Below are 27,500 nucleotides of genomic sequence, written 5' to 3' on the forward strand. Positions count from 1 at the left end.
TTTTGCTGCGTTATGCGTTATGAAAGGAACTAGACACGGACATGAATTATCTGTTTAGTGTGCTAACACACTCTTGGCAGTTTGTTGTAACCAAGTATTGGTGCTAAATTGTGTGTTAATGGATGCTAGCTTGCTAGTTAGCTACGGCGTCATAGCTAGGTATCGTGGGTAGTTACTGTGTCTTGGCAGTGTCTTCCGCCGTGCCGGCTGTAGCACGGCGAGCTAACTAGCCGTTTTTTCGAACAGAGTCAGAGTCAACACAGTAGCCATTGTGTGCCGGGTGTAGCACGAAGCTAGCTAGCTAGCCGTTCTTCAAACAAAGTCAACACAGTGGCCATTGCTAGCTACCCAACACGACCAGCGAACTGTACGGTAGTAGCTAATTACAATATACTTGTCCTAGCTAGCCAACGTTGAATCATTGCTGCGTCATGAAAGGAACTTGACACAGACACGAATGATCTGTTTAGTGTGTTATCACACTATTGGTGGTTTGCTGTGACCAAGTGTTTGTGCTAAACTGTGTGTTACTGGATGCTAGCATGCTAGTTAGCTAGTTAACACACTATTGGTGGTTTGTTGTGACCATGTATTGGTGCTTAACTGTGTGTTAAACTGTGTGTTATTGGATGCTAGCATGCTAGTCAGCTATGGTGTCATAGTTAGCTAGCTGAATAAAGTGGGTTGAGTCTATTCCTTTAAACATTGAACAACTGTGGTTCACAACAATTTCTGATTTCTAAAGGTGGAAGTTGGGAGAGTTTTTGTTCGGGTGGTTCAGTGAAACAATTTTAGTTTCTGAGGTAGAAGTTTTTGGTGAGGGAGGCCCCCCTCTCTCCTCTCCCAGATGCTTAGCTCATTTCATTCCGATCTCCTCTGCATTTTTGTAGCCATTTGCTACAGCCTGTCAACTATGCCTCTGCCTATCCCTGTTCTCTCCTCTCTGCACAGGCTACACAAACAACGCACCACACCGCGCGGCTGCTGCCTCTCTAACCTGGTGGTCCCTGCACGCACCCCTCACCTGGAGTTCCAGGTCGCAGGCAGCCTCTGGAACTGCCGTTCTGCTGCCAACAAAGCTGACTTCATCCCAGCCTATGCCAACCTCCAGTCCCTCGACTTCCTGGCGCTGACGGAAACATGGATCACCACTGAAAACACGGCTACTCCTACTGCTCTCTCCTCGTCTGACCATGTGTTCTCGCATACCCCGAGAGCATCTGGTCAGAGGGGTGGTGGTACAGGAATCCTCATCTCTCCCAAGTGGACATTCTCAATTTTTCCCCCTAACCCATCTGTCTATCTCCTCATTTGAATTCCATGCTGTCACAGTCACTAGCCCATTTAAGCTTAATATCCTTGTCATCTATCGCCCTCCAGGTTCCCTTGGAGAGTTCATCAACGAGCTTGACGCCTTGATAAGTTCCTTTCCTGAGGATGGCTCACCCCTCACAGTTTTGGGGGATTTCAACCTCCCTATGTCCACATATGACTCATTTCTCTCTGCCTCCTTCTTTCCACTCCTCTCCTCTTTTGACCTCACCCTCTCACCGTCCCCCCCTACTCACAAGGCAGGCAATACGCTTGACCTCATCTTCACTAGATGCTGCTCCTCTACTAATCTCACTGCAACTCCCCTCCAAGTCTCCGACCACTACTTTGTTTCCTTTTCTCTCTCGCTCTCCTCCCACACTACTCACTCTGCCCCTACACAGATGGTAATGCGCCGCCGCAACCTTCGCTCTCTCTCTCCCACTACTCTCTCCTCTTCCATCCTATCATCTCTTCCCTCTGCTCAATCCTTCTCCCTCCAATCTCCTGATTCTGCCTCCTCAACCCTCCTCTCCTCCCTTTCTGCATCCTTTGACTCTCTGTGTCCCCTATCCTCCCGGCCGGCTCGGTCCTCCCCTCCAGCTCCGTGGCTTGATGACTCACTGCGAGCTCACAGAACAGAGCTCCGGGCAGCGGAGCGGAAATGGAAGAAAACTAAACTCCCTACCGACCTGGCATCTTTTCACTCCCTCCTCTCTACATTTTCTTCATCTGTTTCTGCTGCTAAGGCCACCTTCTACCACTCTAAATTCCAAGCATCTGCCTCTAACCCTAGGAAGCTCTTTGCCACATTTTCCTCCCTCCTGAATCCCCCTCCTCCTCTCTCTGTGGATGACTTCGTCAACCACTTTGAAAAGAAGGTTGACGACATCCGATCCTCGTTTGTTAAGTCTAATGACACTGCTGGTCCTGCTCACACTGCCCCTACCCTATGCTTTGACTTCTTTCTCCCCTCTCTCTCCAGATAAAATCCTGCGACTTGTGACTGCAGGCCGCCCAACAACCTGCCCGCTTGACCCCATCCCCTCCTCCCTTCTCCAGACCATCTCCGGTGACCTTCTCCCCTACCTCACCTCGCTGATCAACTCATCCTTGACCGCCGGCCATGTCCCTTCCGTCTTCAAGAGAGCGAGAGTTGCTCCCCTTCTCAAAAAACCAACACTCGACCCCACTGATGTCAACAACTACAGACCAGTATCCCTTCTCTCTTTTCTTTCCAAAACTATTGAGCGTGCCGTCTTTAGCCAACTCTCTTGCTATCTCTCTCAGAATGACCTTCTTGATCCAAACCAATCAGGTTTCAGGACTGGTCATTCAACTGAGACTGCTCTCCTCTGTGTCACGGAGACTCTCCGCACTGCTAAAGCTAACTCTCTCTCCTCTGCTCTTGTCCTTCTAGACCTGTCTGCTGCCTTTGATACTGTGAACCATCAGATCCTCCTCTCCACCCTCTCCGAGCTGGGCATCTCCGGCGCGGCTCACTCCTGGATTGCGTCCTACCTGACCGGTCGCTCCTACCAAGTGGCGTGGCGAGAAGCTGTCTCCGCACCACGTGCTCTCACCACTGGTGTCCCCCAAGGCTCAGTTCTAGGCCCTCTCCTTTTCTCCCTATACACCAAGTCACTTGGCTCTGTCATATCCTCACATGGTCTCTCCTATCATTGCTACGCTGACGATACACAACTAATCTTCTCCTTTCCCCCTTCTGATAACCAGGTGGCGAATCGCATCTCTGCATGTCTGGCAGACATATCAGTATGGATGACGGATCACCACCTCAAGCTGAACCCTGGCAAGACGGAGCTGCTCTTCCTCCCGGGGAAGGACTGCCCGTTCCATGATCTCGCCATCACGGTTGACAACTCCGCTGTGTCCTCCTCCCAGAGTGCGAAGAGCCTAGGCGTGACCCTGGACAACACCCTGTCGTTCTCCGCCAACATCAAGGCGGTGACCCGCTCCTGCAGGTTCATGCTCTACAACATTCGGAGAGTACGACCCTGCCTTACACAGGAAGCGGCACAGGTCCTAATCCAGGCACTTGTCATCTCCCGTCTGGACTACTGCAACTCGCTGTTGGCTGGCCTCCCTGCCTGTGCCATTAAACCCCTACAACTCATCCAGAATGCCGCAGCCCGTCTGGTGTTCAACATTCCCAAGTTCTCTCACGTCACCCCCCTCCTCCGCACACTCCACTGGCTTCCAGTTGAAGCTCGCATCCGCTACAAGACCATGGTGCTTGCCTATGGAGCAGTGAGGGGAACGGCACCTCTGTACCTTCAGGCTCTGATCAGTCCCTACACCCAAACGAGGGCATTGCGCTCATCCACCTCTGGCCTGCTGGCTCCCTTCCTCTGCGGAAGCATAGTTCCCGCTCAGCCCAGTCAAAACTGTTCGCTGCTCTGGCACCCCAATGGTGGAACAAGCTCCCTCACGACGCCAGGACAGCGGAGTCACTCACCACCTTCCGGAGACATTTGAAACCCCACCTCTTTAAGGAATACCTGGGATAGGATAAAGGAATCCTTCTACCCCCCCAATTGTAAAGTGGTTATCCCACTGGCTATAGGGTGAACGCACCAATTTGTGAGTCGCTCTGGCTAAGAGCGTCTGCTAAATGACGTTAATGTGCCCTTGAGCAAGGCACTTAACCCTAATTGCTCCTGTAAGTCGCTCTGGATAAGAGCGTCTGCTAAATGACTAAAATGTAAATGTAAATGTAAAAATAACATATACTTGGTTTTACGTGTGTTAAGTACCCATTTCAGTTCAACAAAGGCTTTCTGCTGGGCACTAAAGGCAAACTGAAGCTCTGACAGAGCCTGGTCAGCTGCGGAGGCAATAGCAAACACCACAGTGTCATCTGCATACAGGTGACTTTTTTTTTTTTTTTGTACAGATAGACCAATATTGTTAATGTAAATAGTGAAAAGAAACGGACCAATAATGGATCCCTGTGGGACACCTTTTGTTATGTCCAGAAAACCTGATTTAACACCGTCGGTAAATACACACTGTGTTGGCCTGGTCCAGACCAATTGATGAAAGCCTCAGTACACCGTAACTAGTTAGTAAATGTTCAGCATTCTCCCTTCATGACCACATGGCAGGGGCCTTGACACACTGTTTACTGATTAACAGGAGCTAGCTACAGTATATCTCCATCTCCCTGCTCTTCCTTTCTCTTGTTCGCTCTCTCTCTCTCTCACAGTCTCTCTCTCTCACTCACTCTCAATTCAAAAGGCTTTATTGGCAGGGGAAACATATGTTTACGTTGCCAAAGCAAATGGAATAGACAAACAAAAGGGAAATAAACTATCAGTAAACATTACCCTTACAAAAGTTTTAAAAGAATATAGATATTTCAAATGTTATATTATTGGCTATGTGCAAATAGTTGAAGTATGAAAGGGGAAATAAATAAACAGATAAATATAGGTTGTATTTACAATGTTGTTTGAGCTCCACTGGTTGCCCTTTTCTCATGGCAACGGGCCACAAATCTTGCTGCTGTGATTGCAAACTGCTGTATTTCGCTTAACAGATATGGGAGTTTATCAATGTTTGATTTGTTTTCAAGTTCTTTGTGGGTTCTGTGGGAAATGTGTGTCTCTAATATGGTCATACATTTGGCAGGAGGTTAGGAAACTGAGGAGCTCAGTTTCCACCTCATGTTGTGGCCAGTGGGCACATAGCCCGTCTTCTCTCGAGAGCCAGGTCTGCCTATGGCGACCTCTCTCAATAGCAAGGCTATGCTCACTGAGTCTGTACATCAGTGGCGGTCGGTGCCGTTTAAGATTATAAAAAAAATTCATGAGCACGGCCTTATTTCTATTACTGTACAGCATATTGGATGACTGTCATTCATATTCCATTCACCCAGCTCAATGTAACATTGACAGGTTTAGGCTACTACATGATACTCAAATTGTCCCTATACCCATCATGAGGTTGCTACAACCTAGCCTATGAATGAACGTTTACAACGCAGGTGCACATGTCGAGAAAATGTTTAGTAATAAAGGTACCAGTACCGCCTTGCACAATCTTGCCTTCATCTAGCTGAACTACGGTGTAATCATTAGTCCAACAGTTGCAAATTAGAGTTTCTATTGGACAAATTCAGGTCCCCATTTATCCCCGTTTCGTTCCGTTTGCTTCCGTATAAGAAACGTTTTTTTCAACAGAATCGGCGGAATGAATACACCCCTGACCACACGCAAACACAGCTCACTTTCATAGCAGCCACATACAAATAGAATAATCCCTTTGATCGTTGGATAATTACTTCTCGCATCTACGCGCTCTCCTCCTCTCACCTTTTCCCTTCACTTGTGGACTTCAGTGCACAATACATCAGCTGTCTGTGACAAGGCGAAAAAACGTTTCCAAGCCAAACTTTCATATCATAACTGCCAACCGCTACACACAGCCTACATCGTTGTCACCATATTAGCTAACACCATAGTCAACATAGCTACTAGAACTAACACATTAGTAAACCCGCTACAATCATGCAGTACAGTGTACAGTTAGCAAGCAGTTTAGCAGTTACACCGGCGGGCCCCGGTGACAATAAATTAATAAAACCAAAAGCTTACCTTGACTTGGAAGAGTTCCAGTGTTGGATAGCCATAGCCAGCTAGCTAACATAGCATTCCTCTCTGTTTGAGGAGGCTAAACTAGCTAGCTGCATTCGCTAGCTAAGAAAGTGAAAGATAATCTGTAATCTCTCTCTTCAAAACTGTTCAACTATGGTCTTTCCCTCTCTTTGAGTCAACTACTCACCACATGTTATGCACTGCAGTGCTAGCTAGCTGTAGCTTATGCTTTCAGTTCTAGATTCATTCTCTGATCCTTTGATTGGGTGGACAACATGTCAGTTCATGCTGCAAGAGCTCTGATAGGTTGGAGGACGTCCTCCGTAAATTGTCATAATTACTGTGTACGTCTATGGAAGGGGGTGAGAACCACGAGCCTCCTAGGTTTTGTATTGAAGTCAATGTACCCAGAGGAGGACAGAAACTAGCTGTCCTCCGGCTACACCATGGTGCTACCCTACAGAGTACTGTCGAGTCTACTGTAGACCTTTATTGCAGTGTGTTTTAGTCAATTATTTGGTGATGTGAATATACTTAGTATAGTTTTATCTAAAAAGGATAACATTTGTAATGTTTCAGAATTTAATTTTTCTGAAATTAACTGAGGAGGATGATCCTCCCCTTCCTCCTCTGAGGAGCCTCCACTGCTGTACATAGTCAAGGATTTTCTTAATTTTGGGGTCAGTCAGGTGGTCAGGTATTCTGCAACTGTGTACTCTCTGTTTAGGTCCAGATAGCATTCCAATTTGCTCTGTTTTTGGTTGATTCCTTCCAGTGTGTCAAAGAGTGATCTTTGTGCTTTCTCATAATTTGTTTGGGTCTCATGTGTTTCTGTCCTGGGGTTCTGTGGGGTCTGTTTGTGTTTGTGAACAGAGTCCCAGAACCAGCTGGCTGAGCGGACGCTTCTCTAGGTTTATCTCTCTGTAGTTGAGGGCTTTGTGGTGGAAAGTGTGGGTATTTAACAGCTCTTTTCTGGATTTTGATAACTAGTGGCTATAGTCCTAATTCTGCTCTGCATGCATTGTTTGGGGTTTTGCCTTATACACTAAGTATATGTTTGTACTTCTGCATGTCTCTCTCTCCCTCTCTCTCACTGTCACTCTCTCGGTCTCTCTCTCTCCCTCGGTCACTTTCTCTCTCTCTCTCTCTGCGTGTGTGGACTGTGGCGGCGAATCCTCATGGCGAGAGTCTAAATCCTTAGGCTGGGTAAGAATGATGTGAGGGGTGTGCTTGAGTGTGTGTGTGTGTGTGTGTGTGTGTGAGTCTCAGCACAGTTAGCTAGGCCTAATTATAATCATGTGACCTGCTCCCATCAGGGGTTCTGCAGGGGACAGACTGGAAAATACTAAATACAGCCTCCCTAATGACTGGTTTTCCACACACACACTGCTATACAATGTCACATGTTCAAGTGCCATCTGAGAAGTGTCAGGTCTTCTAGCAAGGTCCATGATGATCATGAGACAGGACATTATCCATGAAAAAAAGAGAGAATGTATGGAATGCTACTGTGTTCTTGGAGAAAACACATTGACCTGAATAATTATAGGAGAGGCACAATCCACAAGGATCTGTCTTTCTAATGTCATGTCCTGTACTGTATTCAACACAGAGGCAGAGGTTTTAGGTTTCAATAGGATCCAGCACAGTGACTGAACAGGTGTAGAACCTCTTCACCTAATAACAGGAAATAGTCAGGAGTGTGAATGGCAGGTGTTATGTTCAGTAGTGGAGGGGAATGTTTAGAGAGGTAGGTGTATGTTTACATCTAAGCTTTGATGTCTTGGAGAGACAGCCATATTCAGAAGTTTGAATGTTGCATTAAAGTTAGAAATATTTTTGTACAACGCATATGTCTATAATGTATTTCATTACAGTTAGCAAAACACATGTCGTGGATTTTCGGAAAGTTAATGAAAGTTATAATTATAGGCAACATAGGCTTCCAATTTTATAACGTTTTTATAGCACCTAGTTGACCGAGCAACAATGTAATCTGCCAGTTTCACATACTGTAGGCTATGTAACCTGACCGGAGTACATCAACAATAACAATTTCCTTTCCCTGTGAAAGATAATCGACAAAATACGCCATCAAACCGCTCGATCAATCCTTACCCCATCCTCGATCGAAATCGAGCCCAATGCGAGCCGTGGTTCAAAAAAAGTTTGACTTTGTATCTACTGCTACGTAGTTCCAGAGGAAAGTGATACAATTGTATTGGCTACATACGTTTCACTGTAGAAGGTAATGCTTCCTATGCGACAAGTGATCAAACAACAAAAATGAAGCAATGAAAATTCCCGTCCAGCGTTGGATCAAGGAGCCAGGGGTGTAATCATTAGTCCAAACAGTTTTGCAACTAAAACGAGAGTTTCTATTGAACAAATTCAGGTAAATCCCTCCCCGTTTCGTTCCGTTCGCTTCCGTATAAGAAACGTTTTGCAACACAATCGGTGTAATGAATACGCCCCAGTTTTCTTCCTTCTCAAAGCATTCTGGGGGCCATTGTCCGTTAATGGTTGAACACAACACATTCCACAAGTTAATTCCGCTAGACCTGTTACAGAGACACCCATTTCGCTTTAGAAAACAAAATGTACAATAATGTTGGTAGGCAATGTTTAAAAAATTAAAATTAAATAAAAATTAAATATATAGGCCTGTATCAGTGGTCACCAACCTTTTCTGAGTCAAGATCACTTTCGCAGTCAAGCCGAGATCTACCGCTCAGAATATTTTCAAACATGAATTAAAAAATGTAACATTAACCTAATAAAAACAATTCTGTAGGAATGAGCTTTGATAACAAAATAGATCAGTTGGTGTAGCACTTGCGAGGCACAGCTGAGCATAAATTGAAATAGTTTGCTAATAATTAGCTTTTTTATTTTACTGGACTGATAGTGCATAACGTCATATTATGATGGTGTTGGTGCTTTCAAGACAAACGGGAACTCAGATTTTTTTTTGTCGAATCATGACGTCAGTGAACTTCAGGTCGGAGTGTCGGAGCTCTCGAAATATGCCTGAGTTTCCGCGTTGGATGACCGTGCAAAACGATTTTCCCCAGTCGGGTGCCGTTTTTTTCCGAGTTCCCAGTTTTCATGAACACACTGAAGTCGGAGATATCCGAGTTCCCAGTTGTTCTGAACATGGTATTTATTAGTCTCAGCGGAGGGAGGGAGAGAGCAGATGCAGTGCTCTGTCCTTCCTTTCCTCCGGTGAGACTGACCGGTCACCTGATGGCTAAATTCGAGTCGCACTGCATCTGCCTCCGGCACAAATTCATGTTGTTCCTATGACCAGCGAATGTGAAATAGGCCTACTCCTCGATATTAAAATAGACACAACGAGCTTCTAATAATACAAACCCCACTATCATCCAGAAGGCGAGGTCAGTACAGGAGCATCAAAGCTGGGACCGAGAGACTGAAAAACAGCTTCTATCTCAAGGCCATCAGACTGTTTAATAGCCATCACTAGCACAGAGAGGCTGCTGCTGCCTATTGATATCACTGGCCACTTTAAGAAATGTTTACATATCTTGCATTACTCATCTCATATGTACATACTGTAATCTATAATATTCTACTGTATTTTAGTCAATGCCGCTCTGTCATTGCTCGTCCATGTAAATATTCTCAATTCCATTCCTTACTAGATTTGTGTGTATTGGGTATATGTTGTGAAATTGTTAGATATTACTTGTTAGATATTACTGCACTGTCGGAGCTAGAAGCACAAGCATTTCGCTACACCCGCAATAACATCTACTAAACACGTGTATGTGACAAATACAATTTGATTTCAAGCGGTTTGTGATGATGTGGCTCAGTTGGTAGAGCATGATGCTTGCAACGCTAGCGTTGTGGGTTCGATTCCCACGGGGAAAATGTATGTACTCACTAATGTAAGTTGCTCTGGATAAGATAATCTACTAACATGTAAAAGTAATGAATAGAAATAAGTTGCATTTGCAAAGTATTTCAAGAAACTGGAAAACATACAGTACCAGTCAAAAGTTTGGACACACCTACTCATTCAAGGGTTTTTCTTTATTTGTGCTATTTTGTACATTGTAGAATAATAGTGAAGACATCAGAACTATGAAATAACACATATGGAATCATGTAGTAACCAAAAAAGTGTTAAACAAATCAAAATATATTTTATATATGAGATTCTTCAAATAGCCACCCTTTGCCTTGATGACAGCTTTGCACACTCTTGGCATTCTCTCAACCTGCTTCATGAGGTAGTCACATGGAATACATTTCAATTAACAGGTGTGCCTTCTTAAAAGTTAATTTGTGGAATTTCTTTCCTTCTTAATGCGTTTGAGCCAATCAGTTGTGTTGTGACAAGGTAGGGGGGTATACAGAAGATAGCCCTATTTGGTAAAAGACCAAGTCCATATTATGGCAAGAACAGCTTAAATAAGCAAAGAGAAACGACAGTCCATCATTACTTTAAGACATGAAGGTCAGTCAATACAGGACATTTCAAGAACTTTGAAAGTTTCTTAAAGTGCAGTCGCAAAAACCATCAAGCGCTATGATGAAACTGGCTCTCATGAGGACCACCACAGGAATGGAAGACCCAGAGTTACCTCTGCTGCAGAGGATAAGTTCATTAGAGTTACCACCCTCAGAAATTGCAGCCCAAATAAATGCTTCACAGAGTTCAAGTCACAGACACATCTCAACATCAACTGTTCAGAGGGGACTGTGTGAATCAGGTCTTCATGGTCGAATTGCTGCAAAGAAACCACTACTAAAGGACACCAATAAAAAGAAGAGACCTGCTTGGGCCAAGAAACACAAGCAATGGACATTAGACCGGTGGATATTTGTCCTTTGGTCTGGAGTCCAAATTTGAGATTTTTGGTTCCAACCGCCGTGTCTTTGTGAGACGCAGTGTGGGTGAATGGATGATCTCCGCATGTGTAGTTCCCACCGTAAAGCATGGAGGAGGAGGTGTTATGGTGTTGGGGTGCTTTGCTGGTGACACTGTCTGTGATTTATTTTGAATTCAAGGCACACTTAACCAGCATGGCTACCACAGCATTCTGCAGTGTTACGCCATCCCATCTGGTTTGGGCTTAGTGGGACTATCATTTGTTTTTCAACAGGACAATGACCCAAAACACACCTCCAGGCTGTGTAAGAAGGAGAGTAATGGAGTGGTGCATCAGATGACCTGGCCTCCACAATCCCCCAACCTCAACCCAATTGAGATGGTTTGGGATGAGTCGGACGGCAGAGTGAAGGAAAAGCAGCCAACAAGTGCTCAGCATATGTGGGAAATCATTCAAGACTGTTGGAAAAACATTCCAGGTGAAGCTGGTTGAGAGAATGCCAAGAGTGTGCAAAGCTGTCATCAAGGCAAAGGGTGGCTATTTGAAGAATCTCAAAAACACTTTTTTGGTTACTACAAGATTCCATATGTGTTATTTCATAGTGTTGATGTCTTCCCTATTATTCTACAATGTAGAAAATATTAAAAATAAAGAAAAACCCTTGAATGAATAAGTGTGTCCAAACCTTTGACTGGTACTGTATAGCAAGCAAATATTTTTATATTCTACAAGTATTATCAGATTAAGTGTTTTGTACAGGTAATTGTCTGACTCAAGTTACAAATGTTGGTAAATACTCAAATACAAATACATTTAGTTTAAATTTTTTCACAGAAGTAGTGCACTGCGCCTACTAGTCTTATATTAGTGGACTGATGTTTTTTTCTTTCTGCATCTGAATCAAGTGCACCTGCCGCCAATAGCGTAACATGAAAAAAATGAGTGCAAGCCTTTATGCCTTTATCTTTGGCTTTTCTACAGAAATGTTTGTTGATCGACTAGGAATGCCTTGAAGATCAGTCTGATTGGTGACCACTGGCAGTGTTGCAAACTTAGCGACTTTGTCGCTATATTTAGCGAGTTTTCAGACCCCTCTAGCCACACATTTTCAAAAAAGTGACTAGCGACAAATCTAGCGACTTTTTCTGGTGTTATTAGAGACTTTTGCAGACTCTGACGTGAAAGCACGTATCGTTTTTACTATTCTCAGCGAGCAGCGGGTGCTGCCGTGGGCCCCACCCCCGTCCCAAAACTCACAGGCCCCACCCCGTCCCAAAGCACTCACAGCCGGCCCAGTCCTTGCGCAGCCGTCCCTCCCAGCTGCAGTCAGAGCAGGAGATGTTCACCCCACCGCGTCCAGACTGCAAATGAATCGCTCATGCGGGAAGCCGCTGCTGGCTGATCCCGCCCTGGTTTACATTCAGGGCAGGATGTAAATGTAGGGTGTTTTTTACTCCCTTTTTGTCTCTCCCACTACGTTATTCCTCTCCAGGGGCGGTGTGTTCAATAGGGCGATATGGGCGACGCACTGCCAAACGGGAAAAGGAAGGGATTTTTTTTCTAATCAATTATATCACGGCAACAGTAGTTATCAGTGTTGTAATCTAGACGTCTGATCTGCCACAGTGCCACTAAATGTCCAATCAGGCTAAAGTCGTGCTTCAAATGCCCCCCCCCCTTTTGGGGCGATTTCAGTCAGGTTGAAAATCGCCCAGAAGTCTGTCATAGACTCCCATGTAAAATCTATTTTTTTCAAATATCAGAGCTTTCAATACAATCTCTATGGGTTTCTGAGGGCTTGCACTTACGCGCTTTCGTCATACGTAACATAACCATGAACGTAACTAAGAAAAGAGCGGGTAGCAGCGTCAATCAATTCACTATTACTGTCAAAATGGCTAGGCTTCAGTGCAACTCGATTGTGTCTTTGAAAGAAGTTCCTTTTTGTCGGCGAACAAATGAAGATAAATTGGCAACGAAACAATTAGGACCTCCCAGACCAAATTTAATAATTCAACAGGTTTCTACTAAAGGGGGAAGTCCTACACCCGAGGATTTTCCAAAAAATTGGTACGAACGAAAAACCTGGCTAGCAGGCTGCGATGTAGCTAATGCAGTCTTCTGCTACCCCCTGCTTACTCTTTCACCCTGAAGGCGGCACGGCAGACAGCACCGCTTGGACAGCGACTGGTGTGTAACGGACATGCACCATCTTTCAGGAAAGATTAAGAAACATGAGCTGTCAAAGACCCACATGGATAGCTGTTTGAGATTGTCTGCTTTGGGGAGAGTGAACATTCCCACTCAACTGGATGAGGGATACAGGCTAGCTGTCCGCCGCCACAACGATGAGGTTAGTGTTGATAATCACAAGTTTACTGGAGAACTGAAACTGACAAGGCTGACAAGATAGGACCCTTTTGTCCATCGTTATTGGATAGGAACAGAACTTATAACCAGCTCCTGACCTAAATAGATCTTAGCACAACATTTTACTCAACATATCATATTCCATATTCACTATAACAAATATATTTACTACGACATTAGCAAGAACCGCCACATCCTCAGCCGGCTAATCCAGTGTGTGAAGTTTTGCGGAGTGTTTGAGTTAGCTTTGCGAGGCAAAGATGAAACTGAGGGCTCCACCAACCCTGGTAAGCCAACACTTTTGAGATCAGTCAATAAATGCTTCTGGTATTGACTTATATGCTGCCCCTGTCTTCATGTTGTTGCTGGACATATCTTTTTTAAAATGTGTGTAGGTCACCTAAATCATCAGAAAAATTGCCCCCCCTGAGAATTTTTTCAGGAGCCGCCACTGTTCCTCTCTACTACAGGGTCCATCACAATTACATGCACATGGCCAATTATGGTGATGACGTCATTTAGCGACTTCTAGCGACTTTTAGGACAGCCAATAGCTACTTCCCTTACTGAATAGTTGGCAACACTGACCACTGGCCTATATAGTGCACTCAACTGGTTTTGCCTCGTGACCCAAATTGAACCAGGTTGTCTCAGTCGCTATCCAATATTCGCATGGCAATTCGATTTTTACCTAAATGCAATCTGGAAAACTATTTGTAATGCTATATTGATAGTAAATGTACCAATTATATGACAATGAAACTTTTTCATTGTCAATAATTCAATTTTGCCCATGATGAAGAATGTTAAACTCCCTGGTTTGAGACCACAAGCTCTGCTAATACTCTGCCAGTGGCGGCTCCTGAAAAAATTCTCAGGAGGGGCAATTTTTCTGATGATTTAGGTGACCTACACACATTTTAAAAAAGATATGTCCAGCAACAACATGAAGACAGGGGCAGCATATAAGTCAATACCAGAAGCATTTATTGACTGATCTGGGGAGATGGATTCCAGTTTCTGTGACAGATTATAAATAATCTCTGATGCCTTTGTTATATTAGCTTTTGGTTGAATGTACTGTCGTAGTAAATATATAATGTTATAGCTTGGTCTGACTAAAATCTTGTGCATGACCCATTTTGTGTTGGGCGTTTGTTTTCAATCAATGCTGTTCCTATCCTATAACAATGGACAAAAGAGTCCTATCTTGTCAGCCTTGTCAGCAGGTGGCCAAGGACAACACCCACGCCATAGGTCTCTCAGTTCTTCCAACTCACGAGTTCTTGCTCTGAGGACACACACACACACACACACACACACACACACACACACACACATCATCACTGATAACACACACACACACACACACACATCATCACTGTTAAACACACACACACACACACACAAAAATCCCCTCTCTTTAGGCTGAACATTTGAAGACAGAGAACCCGACTCAGAGCCAATGCAACAGTGGAGGGGACCTCGCCCAACTCATCAGGACCAATCAGAAGATCAGAACTACTAGATTCAACCTACATCATTTATTGTATAAAATGTCTGCACACAATGTTTTCGGGGCTCTCTTCAGATAGCTCCCTAAGAGTTTGACGAACGAGTCCGTGCACGCGATTCCAGATATCTTTACCTCTGAATAAACTGCCTTTATTATACCATATCCACCCTGTCCAAAGTCTCTACTTGGTCTCAGTTCTCCAGTAAACTTGTGATTATCAACAGTACACAACGGTAACAAACAATTGGGGGAACTCACGGGGCAGATAGTAAGGTCGCAGTGACACAGAAAGCAGTTCAATGTCGGGGGTACAGAGTCGCTCTCTTACCAGGATCGATTTTCCCTGTGTCAGATCGCGGTCCGCTCTGACCAGGGTGAAGCCGGCCGGCTCCACTTCTCTGTCCGGGACTCTGTCATCCAGCCAAGTCTCCCAGCTGTATTGGATTCCGCTGCCAGCAGCGTTTTCATTATTTAGCCCGTTCGTAGCGGGTATGTACACGATCAACAAGATCAGTCCAAAACCCACCACTGGAAATCCATGGTTGGCAGAATGTTTGTAAACTAAGTGTACAAATTAAAAACATAAAATAACGCCACTAAGTGTACAAATTAAAAACATAAGATAACGCCACACTGCAGGTCGCAACAGAGACGCTGCTAGCCGCTATTTTCTTAGTTACGTTCATGGTTACGTCACGTATGACGAAAGCGCGTAAGTGCAAGCCCACAGACACCCATAGAGATTGTATTGAAAGCTTTGAAATTTGAAAAAAATAGATTTTACATGGGAGTCTATGACAGACTTCTAGGCGATTTTCAACATGACTGAAATCGCCCCAAAAACGGGCGGGGCCATTTGAAGCACGACTTTAGCCTGATTTGACATTTAGTGGCAGTCAGATCAGATTAGAACACTGATAACTACTGTTGCCGTGATATAATTGATTAGAAAAAAAATCCCTTCCTTTTCCCGTTTGGCAGTGCGTCGCCCATATCGCCCTATTGAACACACCGCCCCTGTACTCTGCTAATAGGCTAACTCTATATAGCCTATAGGCCTATATATATATTGAAAATACTGTGATTGAAGAAAAATAGTTCAGAGGTTAAATTATAAAAAAATATACGTACATTATCATTTCTACACACTTTCTAACTTGTTTTTTAGTTTAAATTCAGACTAGTATTTTCATTAAAAAATACATTATTTTGACACTCGCGACCAATTCATAACATCCCGTCGCGACCCAGAAGTTGAGAATCGTGTTGTCAATGTAGTCTGGGTACCAGTCTTTTTAGCTAACATTCCACACCTTGACGTTCCTGTAATTTGTCAAAGAGACTGGCCTTTCGGCAATCTCAATGTTCAGTATGCAGCTGGATTTCCAGAGGAGTTGCTCATTGGTTGTTGGAAAGAAACATATAAATATAATGAATAGAACGGACTTGGCAGCTCTAACCCTGGCAATTTGACTGGTAAACTCATGGCTACACTCGCAATGGCTGCCTGGTATTGTGATGCAATAATTTCCATGGTAATTTGGAACGTTCTATCAATTGATTCTGGCTTGCCATGGTAACGTAGAATGTTCATTCAAACGATGCTTACTGATGTGGCTCATGCAATGGAATGTACAGTCGTGATCAAAAGTTTTGAGAATGACACAAATATTAATTTTCACAAAGTCTGCTGCCTCAGTTTTTATGATGGCAATTTGCATATACTCCAGAATGTTATGAAGAGTGATCAGATGAATTGCAATTAATTGCAAAGTCCCTCTTTGCCATGAAAATGAACTTAATCCCCAAAAAAACATTTCCACTGCATTTCAGCCCTGCCACAAAAGGACCAGCTGACATCATGTCAGTGTTTCTCTCATTAACATAGGTGAGAGTGTTGACGAGGACAAGGCTGGAGATCACTCTGTCATGCTGATTGAGTTAGAATAACAGACTGGAAGCTTTAAAAGGAGGGTGGTGCTTGAAATCATTGTTCTTCCTCTGTTAACCATGGTTACCTGCAAGGAAACACGTGCCGTCATCATTGCTTTGCACAAAAAGGGCTTCACAGGCAAGGATATTGCTGCTAGTAAGATTGCACCTAAATCAACCATTTATCGGATCATCAAGAACTTCAAGGAGAGAGGTTCAATTGTTGTGAAGAAGGCTTCAGGGCGGCCAAGAAAGTCCAGCAAGCGCCAGGACCGTCTCCTAAAGTTGATTCAGCTGCGGGATCGGGGCACCACCAGTGCAGAGCTTGCTCAGGAATTGCAGCAGGCAGGTGTGAGTGCATCTGCACGCACAGTGAGGTGAAGAATTTTGAAGGATGGCCTGGTGTCAAGAAGTGCAGCGAGGAAGCCACTTCTCTCCAGGAAAAACATCAGGGACAGACTGATATTCTGCAAAAGGTACAGGGATTGGACTGCTGAGGACTGGGGTAAAGTCATTTTCTCTGATGAATCCCCTTTCCGATTGTTTGGGGCATCCGGAAAAAAGCTTGTCCGGAGAAGACAAGGTGAGCACTACCATCAGTCCTGTGTCATGCCAACAGTAAAGCATCCTGAGATCATTCATGTGTGGGGTTGCTTCTCAGCAAAGGGAGTGGGCTCACTCACAATTTGCCTAAAAACACAGTCATGAATAAAGAATGGTATCAACACATCCTCCGAGAGCAACTTCTCCCAACCATCCAATAACAGTTTGGTGACGAACAATGCCTTTTCCAGCATGATGGAGCACCTTGCCATAAGGCAAAAGTGATAACTAAGTGGCTCGGGGAACAAAACATCGACATTTTGGGTCCATGGCCAGGAAACTCCCCAGACCTTAATCCCATTGAGAACTTGTGGTCAATCCTCAAGAGGCGGGTGGACAAACAAAAACCCACAAATTCTGACAAACTCCAAGCATTGATTATGCAAGAATGGGCTGCCATCAGTCAGGATGTGGCCCAGAAGTTAATTGACAGCATTGCAGAGGTCTTGAAAAAGAAGGGTCAACACTGCAAATATTGACTCTTTGCATAAAATTAATGTAATTGTCAATAAAAGCCTTTGACACTTATGGAATGCTTGTAATTATACTTCAGTATACCATAGTAACATCTGAGAAAAATATCTAAAAACACTGAAGCAGCAAACTTTGTGAAGACCAATACTTGTGTCATTCTCAAAACTTTTGACCACGACTGTATGTTTTGTAATGTCAGTTGAGTTGACTCAACAAATCACAGCAAAGATTGAATCGTACACTTCCTGCTTTTACTTCCTGGTATGTGAATTTTTAAAAATATATTTTTTAATTGAAATTCCATACATTTTGAAGGATACAAATTCAAATGTGTTACAAAAATCGATACATCCTTCTTAAAAAAGTAACATAAAACATCACAAACATATAAACACAAAAACGTCTCCTCCCGTTGCTCCCCTCCGGTGCTCTGATTCGCCGGTACCTCGGCAACACCGGAATGGAAACCCAACGCACCCTAACACCTCCAGGGCACCTGCACCTCATTACATTTACATTTTAGTCATTTAGCAGACGCTCTTATCCAGAGCGACTTACAGTTAGTGCATACATTACTTTTTTTTCATACCCCCCGTGGGAAACGAACCCACAACCCTGGCGTTGCAAACGCCATGCTCTACGAACTGAGCTACATCCCCTGCCGGCCATTACCTTCCCTACCCTAGACGACGCTGGGCCAATTGTGCGCCGCCGCATGGGTCTCATGCGGCCTCATGATGTCATCACCACCCCTATTTAGCCCTGGACTGTTCCTTATGATGTTGTGTGTGATTGTTGAATGCACCAATTTGTAAGTCGCTCTGGATAAGAGCGTCTGCTAAATGATGTAAATGTAAATGTAATTGTTTAGCTTCGTGTCGTGTACTCTCTTTGTTATTTCTCTTTGTCATTGTTTAAGTAAACCTTGACCTTGTTAATTCCTGCGTCTGCGTCCTGCCTCTTCGTGTACTCGTCACACATACAGGGTTTTTACAGTCAAAGAAATTTGAAAAGCTTAAGAGTATCAATTGATTTCAAAACTTTATTCTTACAGAGCATACTATAATGTGGCAAAGTAATTATGTAAGTCTACCTTAAAATATTGAATAAGATGTTTTTTTTTCATTAACATTTTCATTGTATGGATGTGATATTTAGCAAGAATTATAATCAAATTTATCACATACTTTTCGTTAGTGGAGAATTCTGGATTATCAATAACAAAGAGAACATCACAAGCTTGAAGATGGATGTCCCAACTAAATATTTTACCCAAGTCCAGCCAAAGATCCACCCAGAACGTAGTCACGTACACACACTGGAAAAACAAATGCCCAAGTCATCATCATCAACATTTCTAATACATTTACAAATACTTTCGTTGGACGGGTAATATCTACGAGCTATTTTAAAGAGTGTGTCCTTCACTTTGTTTGTGAGCACATATTTGTATGATAAAGTCCATACCTTTGGCCAATTTACAACATATTGCCAGTTCCACCTACATTTAGCTATTGGAACATCACTGTCATAAAAAGCTTCTCTAATTAATGAATTATAAAACAATTAAAAAATAAGTAATTGAGACACTTAACTACTATGGTTGAATTTACAAGTGATGGATCTGTATTGACCACAGTTTGTTTCAAAAGGGCTAGAACACCATCTGGTATTGCTTTACACACCATTTCATATTCCTTTGGTGAGACAGGGAGCTCATACGTTAACTCATTGTATGTATACAGATGTCCATCTGAGTTGAGCAGCTGGCCCACAAGTAAAACGTCCTTCCTAAACCAAAGTTCTAAAAACAGTGACTTGTTTTTATATTTTATGACAAGATTATTCCATATAACATACTTATGAGGGGGGAAATTATGTTTGTATATAAGGAACCAACAATTAAAGCATTTGTTTGTGGAAATCAGCCAGTTTAACAGTAAGTTTTTCAACTGCATAAGGACACTGCAAAAGGAAACTTAAGCCACCAAATTGATTGAAAATAAGATTTGGTATTATAAACCAAAAGCTGTTTGGGTCTTTAAAGTAATGCTTTATCCAAAGATTTGGTTAAAAGTAGTGGTCTAATACATTAAGACCGCCCTCACACACTCTGTTTAAGAACATATTTTTTTTCACTTTGTGAGGTTTATTTTTTCCATATAAAGTTAAACAGTGTCTTATCTAATTGGGAGCAAATCGATTTGGGGTTGTCAAGACAACATAGTACCTTTCAATGCAAAAATGTCACACTTATTCAAATTCAGATTTAAACCTGAGATCTTTGCAAAAGTTGTAATTACATCAATGGCTAGAGAAACCACCAAATGGCTTTTCAAAAAAAAATTATAATCTGCCAATTAGGATATATTTTAATTTGTCTTTAATCTATCTTAATATCTGTAAAGGAATTATGGGATACTATACTGAACAAAAATATAAACGTAACATGCAACAATTTCAAATATTTTACTGAGTTACAGTTCATATAAGGAAATCAGTCAATTGAAATAAATTCATTAGGCCCTAATCTATGGATTTCACATGACTGGGCAGGGGTGCAGCTATGGGGAGCCAGGCCTAGTCAATCAGAATGAGTTTTCCCCACAAAAAGGCATTATTACAGACAGAAGTACTCCTCAGACATACTTATGGTAGAGAAATGAACATTCAATTCTCTGGCAACAGCTCTGGTGGACATTCCTGCATGCTCCCTCAAAACTTGAGACATCTGTGGCATTGTGATGTGTGACAAAACTGCACATTTTAAAGTGGCCTTTTATTGACCCCAGTACAAGGTGCACCTGTGTAATGATCATGCTTTTTAATCAGCTTTTTGATATGCCAAATTGTTTCATAATCAGGCCTAAGCTGTTGGCCTATGTAGTTATTTCGGCATGAAACAAATAAAATAAAATGTTATTGGCCACATGCACCGAATACAACAGGTGCAGACATTACAGTGAAATGCTTACTTACAGCCCTTAACCAACAGTGCATTTAATTTTAATAAAAAAGTTGAATAAAACAACAAAAAAGTGTAGACCTACATTGAACACCACACATTTGCTCCTACTGTAGGCAAACTGTAATTTAAAGCGGGTACATCCTTAGTGTTCACAGTAAACGCACGCCGGAAGTTGCACAGAAATGTCACAATGTTCAAGTTTGCTCTCAGCAGACCGGAAATATGCTCAGTGCCGAAAAAAATTAAGAGGGAACATTGGTCAAGACTCCATCACAAATCAAATCAAATTTGATTTGCCACATGCACCGAATACAACAGGTGTAGACATTACCGTGAAATGCTTACTTACAGCCCTTAACCAACAATGCATTTATTTCTTAATAAAAAAGTAAAATAAAACAACAACAAAAAAGTGTTTAGAAAAAAAGAGCAGAAGTAAAATAAAATAACAGTAGGGAGGCTATATATACAGGGGGGTACCGGTGCAGAGTCAATGTGCGGGGGCACCGGCTAGTTGAGGTAGTTGAAGTAATATGTACATGTGGGTAGAGTTAAAGTGACTATGCATAAATAATTAACAGAGTAGCAGCAGCGTAAAAAGATGGGGTGGGGGGGCAGTGCAAATAGTCCGGGTAGCCATGATTAGCTGTTCAGGAGACTTATGGCTTGGGGGTAGAAGCTGTTGAGAAGTCTTTTGGACCTAGACTTGGCACTCCGGTACCGCTTGCCGTGCGGTAGCAGAGAGAACAGTCTATGACTAGGGTGGCTGGAGTCTTTGACAATTTTGAGGGCCTTCCTCTGACACCGCCTGGTATAGAGGTCCTGGATGGCAGGAAGCTTGGCCCCAGTGATGTACTGGGCCGTACGCACTACCCTCTGTAGTGCCTTGCGGTCGGAGGCCAAGCAGTTGCCATACCAGGCGGTGATGCAACCAGTCAGGATGCGCTCGATGGTGCAGCTGTAGAATTTTTTGAGGATCTGAGGACCCATGCCAAATCTTTTCAGTCTCCTGAGGGGGAATAGGCTTTGTCGTGCCCTCTTCACGACTGTCTTGGTGTGTTTGGACCATGATAGTTCGTTGGTGATGTGGACACCAAGGAACTTGAAGCTCTCAACCTGTTCCACTACAGCCCCGTCGATGAGAATGGGGGCGTGCTCAGTCCTCTTGTGAGAGGTTATGTTAACCTACATCTCTACGGTTTACAATAATTGTGTATTCACTTGATAAGAATAATGCATTCCTCATTGCACTGTGTTGTTGTAGCCCAGGTATAATCATTTTCTTGTATAAAAACGCAGGCCTAGGCCTAATCAAGTGGCGTGTTCGCGTGCCCGGGGACCATAGAGCGCAGCCTGGAGAAACGCACTACAGATCTGCCATTTCTTAAATCGGTTAACTTATTATTCTTGCACTTTGACAGGTAAATATTTAGCCTATAGCCCTAATATTTAGCTACTGAATGGCCTAATATCTAGAATATTTAGCTTCTTACTTCGGCTACACACACTAGCTTCTCTCTTACAGTTGTTCCCGTGCGCAACAGGCTATAGGGTACACATACCTCTCTGCAATAGGACATTCCTCTTCTCGTGAAATCTCAGGAAAAGCTATAGGCTACAAAAGCTATAGGACATTTTGATAATTTTTTTATACTATTCACAGAAAGAAGCAAGCTTGCTCTTGCTAATTGCTGAATGTAAAACAGGCCTACAGCATAGAAAATGCATGTTGGGGAAAGTTGAGAGAAAGTGCACTGGTATGATCACCTTTGGCCAGCTATGATAACATTGTTGCACTGATGCATTGCAAATAGTTGTATTTCAGTCCTTGACTAATAATGTTCTGTACTATGTATTATGTCATGTTCCATGTGGACCCCAGGAAGAGTAGCTGATGCTTTTGCAGCGGCTAATGGAGACCCTAATAAATACCAAATAGGACATACAGAGATGAGCACAGTGAAAAAGAACACCCAAAGGTATTGACAACCATTAGAAAAATGGAAATCACTTGCAAACCATTTGAGCAACGAGGCAATGACATGATCAACGTTCCTGTAGTGTGGACACATACCCACCAACGTTTTATAGTTATGTAGACAATAGTTTATCATCATAGTTATCGTTATAGTTCTTGGCTTGCTGAATGGGCAGGCCTTAACTCAGACACAGCACAACTAACGTTTTTATCACAACACAACTAGCCTACTAGTAAGTCTAGCTAACGTTGGCGAATTTGACTGAAATGAATATAAAATTACACATACACTTACACTTGTTTACTTGCCTTTTATATTCTACAAATTGACTATCAAATTATTTACTCTGGAAAATGTGCCATCAGCAAGCTGCAGTAGGGGAGTAAAGCAGAAGTCGACTCTATCACGTCCGTTGTTTGGCTGTGTCCATAGCAACGTTCGAAAATGAGGTGGAGTCAACGGGCATTGGGTTGATTATCAACCAGTGACATCATTCTAGAACTATCCACAGCTGTGTTGGAACGGTCCTTGACACGCGTCATCTCAGTTTGTGACCATGGAAACGAGATGATTGAGAAATGATGCAATTTTTTTCTTCAATCACAACATCTCTCCACATCAGGAAACATGCACAGGTACTGTGAAAGTTTGAAGTTACATAGTTAATTAAGTTTAGGTTCAATATAAATGTGCAAATAGTTAAGCCTATGTCAAGAATTTAGGTTGGATATGCCTGTAACGTTATTGATTCTCTAGCCTACAGTAGCTTGCTTAACATTTTTCATTAATAAAGTTAGCTGTTGAAGTAAACAAAAATAATTAGGCCTAGCTTTCCAACTGTCAAACTTTCCAAATGTAATTAAATAAGTAATTTCTGTGCATTCATTCAGATAATTGGACAGACTGACAGACAGTGAAACATGGAGTGCCATAGTAGCACACCTCTAGAGCAGAGGGATTCACTGGCTAAGAAGGCTGGTGGGCACCAGAGAGACTTTAAGATGGTGGACAAGAGGAGAAAACACTCAGCCCAGGGGGACATGGACATAGCCAGGAGCATGAGTGGCCCGGTGAAAGGCCTTAGTGCAGAGCATGGCTGTGGGGACACCATCAACCAGCCAGTGGGCCTCAGGAGGAGCAGAGCTGGGGGTCAGGAGGCCTACTGGGGCCCCGACCCTGCCCGAGTCACCATCCTGAGGAGGGAGCCTGTGGCTCCTGGGGCCGGGGCTGGGAGGACAGTGGACAGGGTGACAGGGATTGGCCGTGAGCTGTGTTGCAGGAGCACAGAGGCCCCGGGTGAGCAGTCCACTGTGGTGATCAAGCTGCCTGCAGGAGGGAGGACAGAGATACTGGCCAAAAGAGCCAACGCCCCGGGCAGGGGTGTAGGTGTAGGGAGGGTTCCGATGAAGCAGAGGGAGGAGTGGACCCCATACACCTCCCACCCTGCCCTGTCCCAGCCCGGTGGAACCAGTGGGGAGAACCAGGAGGGGGAGGCTCATCAGCAGAGCCCCGTGAAGGGGCCAGACAAGAGGGCCCTGGCGCCTATGCCTCAAGGTGGGGGACGACAGAGGGGCCCCAGGGGGGTCGACACGGTACGCTGGTACAGCAACTTGCCCCTGCATGCCGACAGATGCCCCATGCCGTTCCGCCGGAAGAAGAGCGTGAGCATGACGGGCAGCGTGTCGTGGGCCGACGACCAGTACTGGGCATGCTGGGACGGCTGGGACGAGGTCATCATCTGGGGGGACGAGGGGAAGAAGGAGGAGAGGAAGAAGAGGCAGAAGAGTGAGGAGGAGAGGAGGGGGAGGCAGAAGAGTGAGGAGAAGAAGAGGGGGAGGCAGAAGAGTGAGGAGAAGAGGAGGGGGAGGCAGAAGGGTGAGGAAAGGGGGAAGAAGGAGAAGGAAGAGGGTAGGGGGAACAGTGGACAGACGGAGGGCCATGGAGAGAAGGACCAGTGGAGGAAGTAGACTCGGAGACAGACAGGAAGTCAGGGAGGACACCACCTATACCTCACAGTATTTATCACCTGTCCTGCAGTCTGCTACTGCTGCAGAAGATTCTCAAGAAAAACCTTTTCATACTAGAGTAGAAAATAAACGGATAGCTATCTTTTTGAGATTCTGTTCTGACGGCTTTGCAAATTTGTTTGTAAGGATTTCAACGAGACCAAGCATTACAGAAATGTAATGTACAGTGATGTCGGAGCCAAGTCTGGAGGTTTATATAGCACTCAGCATCTTTGATCTGCTGATAAACCGTCAGATGACATTTGGGTTCTGTTTACGTTTTATAGGTCAGCTGTGTGTATATGTGTGCTGCACAGAAACACTGTCACCACTCACCAATAGCCTTTTTCCTTGTCACGAACAGACACCAATGCAACAACACCTGAATTAGTATTATTGTTGATTAGAAAACAAATATGTGGATCTATTGAGATGTGAGAGTAATGTGGTGGACCTTGTTTTGCAGTCACCAGAACTGTGTGTAAAGATTACCCTGAACTGACCTTGGACTGTACTGCCCCTGTGTGGTAGAAATCAGACACTGCAGGCTATGAATTGGCTTGTTGGTACTGTATGCATTTTGAAACCTCCATTTTCCCCTTCCATTTACACTGCAATGTCCAAACTATTTCAATACTCTTTTGCTATACGATTCAATGCTTGGTCAAAAGCAAAACAGTGTACGTATGACATTTTCTTGGCATAGCACCTTTATAAGAATGTTGTTAAGCCTTTAGATGTATGTGAATATATATTGAATACACAAAGACCTCCCTCCGAGATCAATTGTACACACATTAACCACATCATGACATAATAACCGACATAGTAAAGAACAACAGACGCATGAGGAGAGCGAGACAGAGCGTTGTTATGTTGCACCACGCTGCTTTATTTATCTAGAGCAGACAGTTTGATTAGATATCAACAGGCCAAGCCAACATCCTCCCGTCTTACTGTGCATCTGATACGGAGACGAAAGACCAAGTGCTGCTGGTTGATCACAAGTCCAAATGATTATTAGTATGATTTCTGGATTAGAAAAAAGAAAACATAGAGAGACAAACATGTTTTTCTACAGACCGAAAATACCTCATGAAAGACAATGTCAACAACTATGTACAAAAAACCCCATCAATAATATATTTATATATTTATATTTTCTATACCCACTAAAATATATCAAAAGAAGCATCTATTGGTCATCTGAGGAACTTGTTTTTTTTTGTAAAAATGTTTTCTTTTCTCAAACAGATTTTTTAATATCCTTCAGCTGTAAATGTGAAAACTCAAAATGAGAAAATGAAACCTAAATAAATAAAAAAATATACCCAGAGAAATCTGTTAATTCTTTCTGTGTGATGTTTGTAATACTGCAGAGTGTGAGGAGAGATGACAACAACCTTCTCCAGTGGATCGATAAAGTTTGTTAGAAGATTCGAATATGGATTTGACACATTCATCCATCCAAAAGTTAGCTAGTTCTAAAGTCTCAGAAAGTCTGTCGTTCCTTGACAACTCGAGAGTACAAAGATACAGAGAGACAGCTCCATGACATTAGATGCAGGTCACAGAGAGACAGCTCCATGACATTAGATAAAGGTCACAGAGAGAGACAGCTCCATGACATTAGATAAAGGTCACAGACAAAGACAGCTCCATGACATTAGATGCAGGTCACAGAGAGACAGCTCCATGACATTAGATGCAGGTCACAGAGAGACAGCTCCATGACATTAGATGCAGGTCACAGACAGAGACCGCTCCATGACATTAAATAAAGGTCACAGACAAAGACAGCTCCATGACATTAGATGCAGGTCACAGACAGAGACAGCTCCATGACATTAGATAAAGGTCACAGACAGAGACACAGCTCCATGACATTAGATAAAGGTCACAGACAGAGACACAGCTCCATGACATTAGATGCAGGTCACAGACAGAGACAGCTCCATGACATTAGATAAAGGTCACAGACAGAGAGATAAAAGGGCACTTTTACACTGAGCGACCCCATGGGGGACCTCCATGGCCCAGGGAGACCCAGGGACCCAGTGAGGGCTGAGCTGCCCAGGGAGGGAGCCTCAGCCTGGGGAAGGGAAAGTTTGGAGAGTCCTTGGGTTAGCAGCCTTCAGGTTGACCCAAAGTTGAGTTATTTTCACAGTTGATTTCTACCTCCGCCACCCCATTCGTGGAAACTTGGCAATATAAAACAAAAAAAATGATTGCGGACAAGAGAGAAGCAGTATGGAGGGAGGTTCGTCTTTCTTGAATACAAAAAGTGTCTGTGTGGTTGGTTGTGTGTTCTGTCCTGGTGGACATTGGACAACATGGCTACATACTGTAGTGTAATGAAGGTGGCGTCTTGACAACAGAGAGCAATAATGTCCTGAGATATGTGCTGTAACACTTCCAGGAGGCCTCTGAACAAGTGATAATCTATATAAAACGACAAAACAAAAAACTGTGTGAGGGAAAGGGATGGGCATACCATACCCCATATAATGTTCTGTTAGGAGGGACTAGACCCTTACCCCATATAATGTTCTGTTAGGAGGGACTAGACCCTTACCCCATATAATGTTCTGTTAGGAGGGACTAGACCCTTACCCCATATAATGTTCTGTTAGGAGGGACTAGACCCTTACCCCATATACTGTTATGTTAGGAGGGACTAGACCCTTACCCCATATAATGTTCTGTTAGGAGGGACTAGACCCTTACCCCATATAATGTTCTGTTAGGAGGGACTAGACCCTTACCCCATATAATGTTCTGTTAGGAGGGACTAGACCCTTACCCCATATAATGTTCTGTTAGGAGGGACTAGACCCTTACCCCATATAATGTTCTGTTA

General features: G+C 43.5%; 2 protein-coding genes across 3 annotated transcripts in view; both read right to left on the minus strand.

Moving 5' to 3' along the window:
* Nucleotides 1-8,282, minus strand: part of LOC121535410 (rho guanine nucleotide exchange factor 18-like) — a 39,517-nt gene extending 31,235 nt beyond the window's left edge. For both annotated transcript variants that reach the window (XM_045205954.1, XM_045205952.1), the window contains exon 1: nucleotides 8,049-8,282. The gene's annotated coding sequence lies outside the window, so the exon portion shown is untranslated. The remainder of the gene's footprint in view (nucleotides 1-8,048) is intronic.
* Nucleotides 8,283-25,491: 17,209 nt separating this feature from the next.
* The window catches only part of insra (insulin receptor a), a 158,128-nt gene continuing 156,119 nt past the window's right edge, over nucleotides 25,492-27,500 (minus strand). The window contains exon 23 of the mRNA XM_045205955.1: nucleotides 25,492-27,500. This exon is cut by the window's right edge and continues 505 nt beyond it. The gene's annotated coding sequence lies outside the window, so the exon portion shown is untranslated.

This window comes from Coregonus clupeaformis, chromosome 21 (assembly GCF_020615455.1).
Source record: "Coregonus clupeaformis isolate EN_2021a chromosome 21, ASM2061545v1, whole genome shotgun sequence".
NCBI classification, from domain to species: domain Eukaryota; kingdom Metazoa; phylum Chordata; class Actinopteri; order Salmoniformes; family Salmonidae; genus Coregonus; species Coregonus clupeaformis.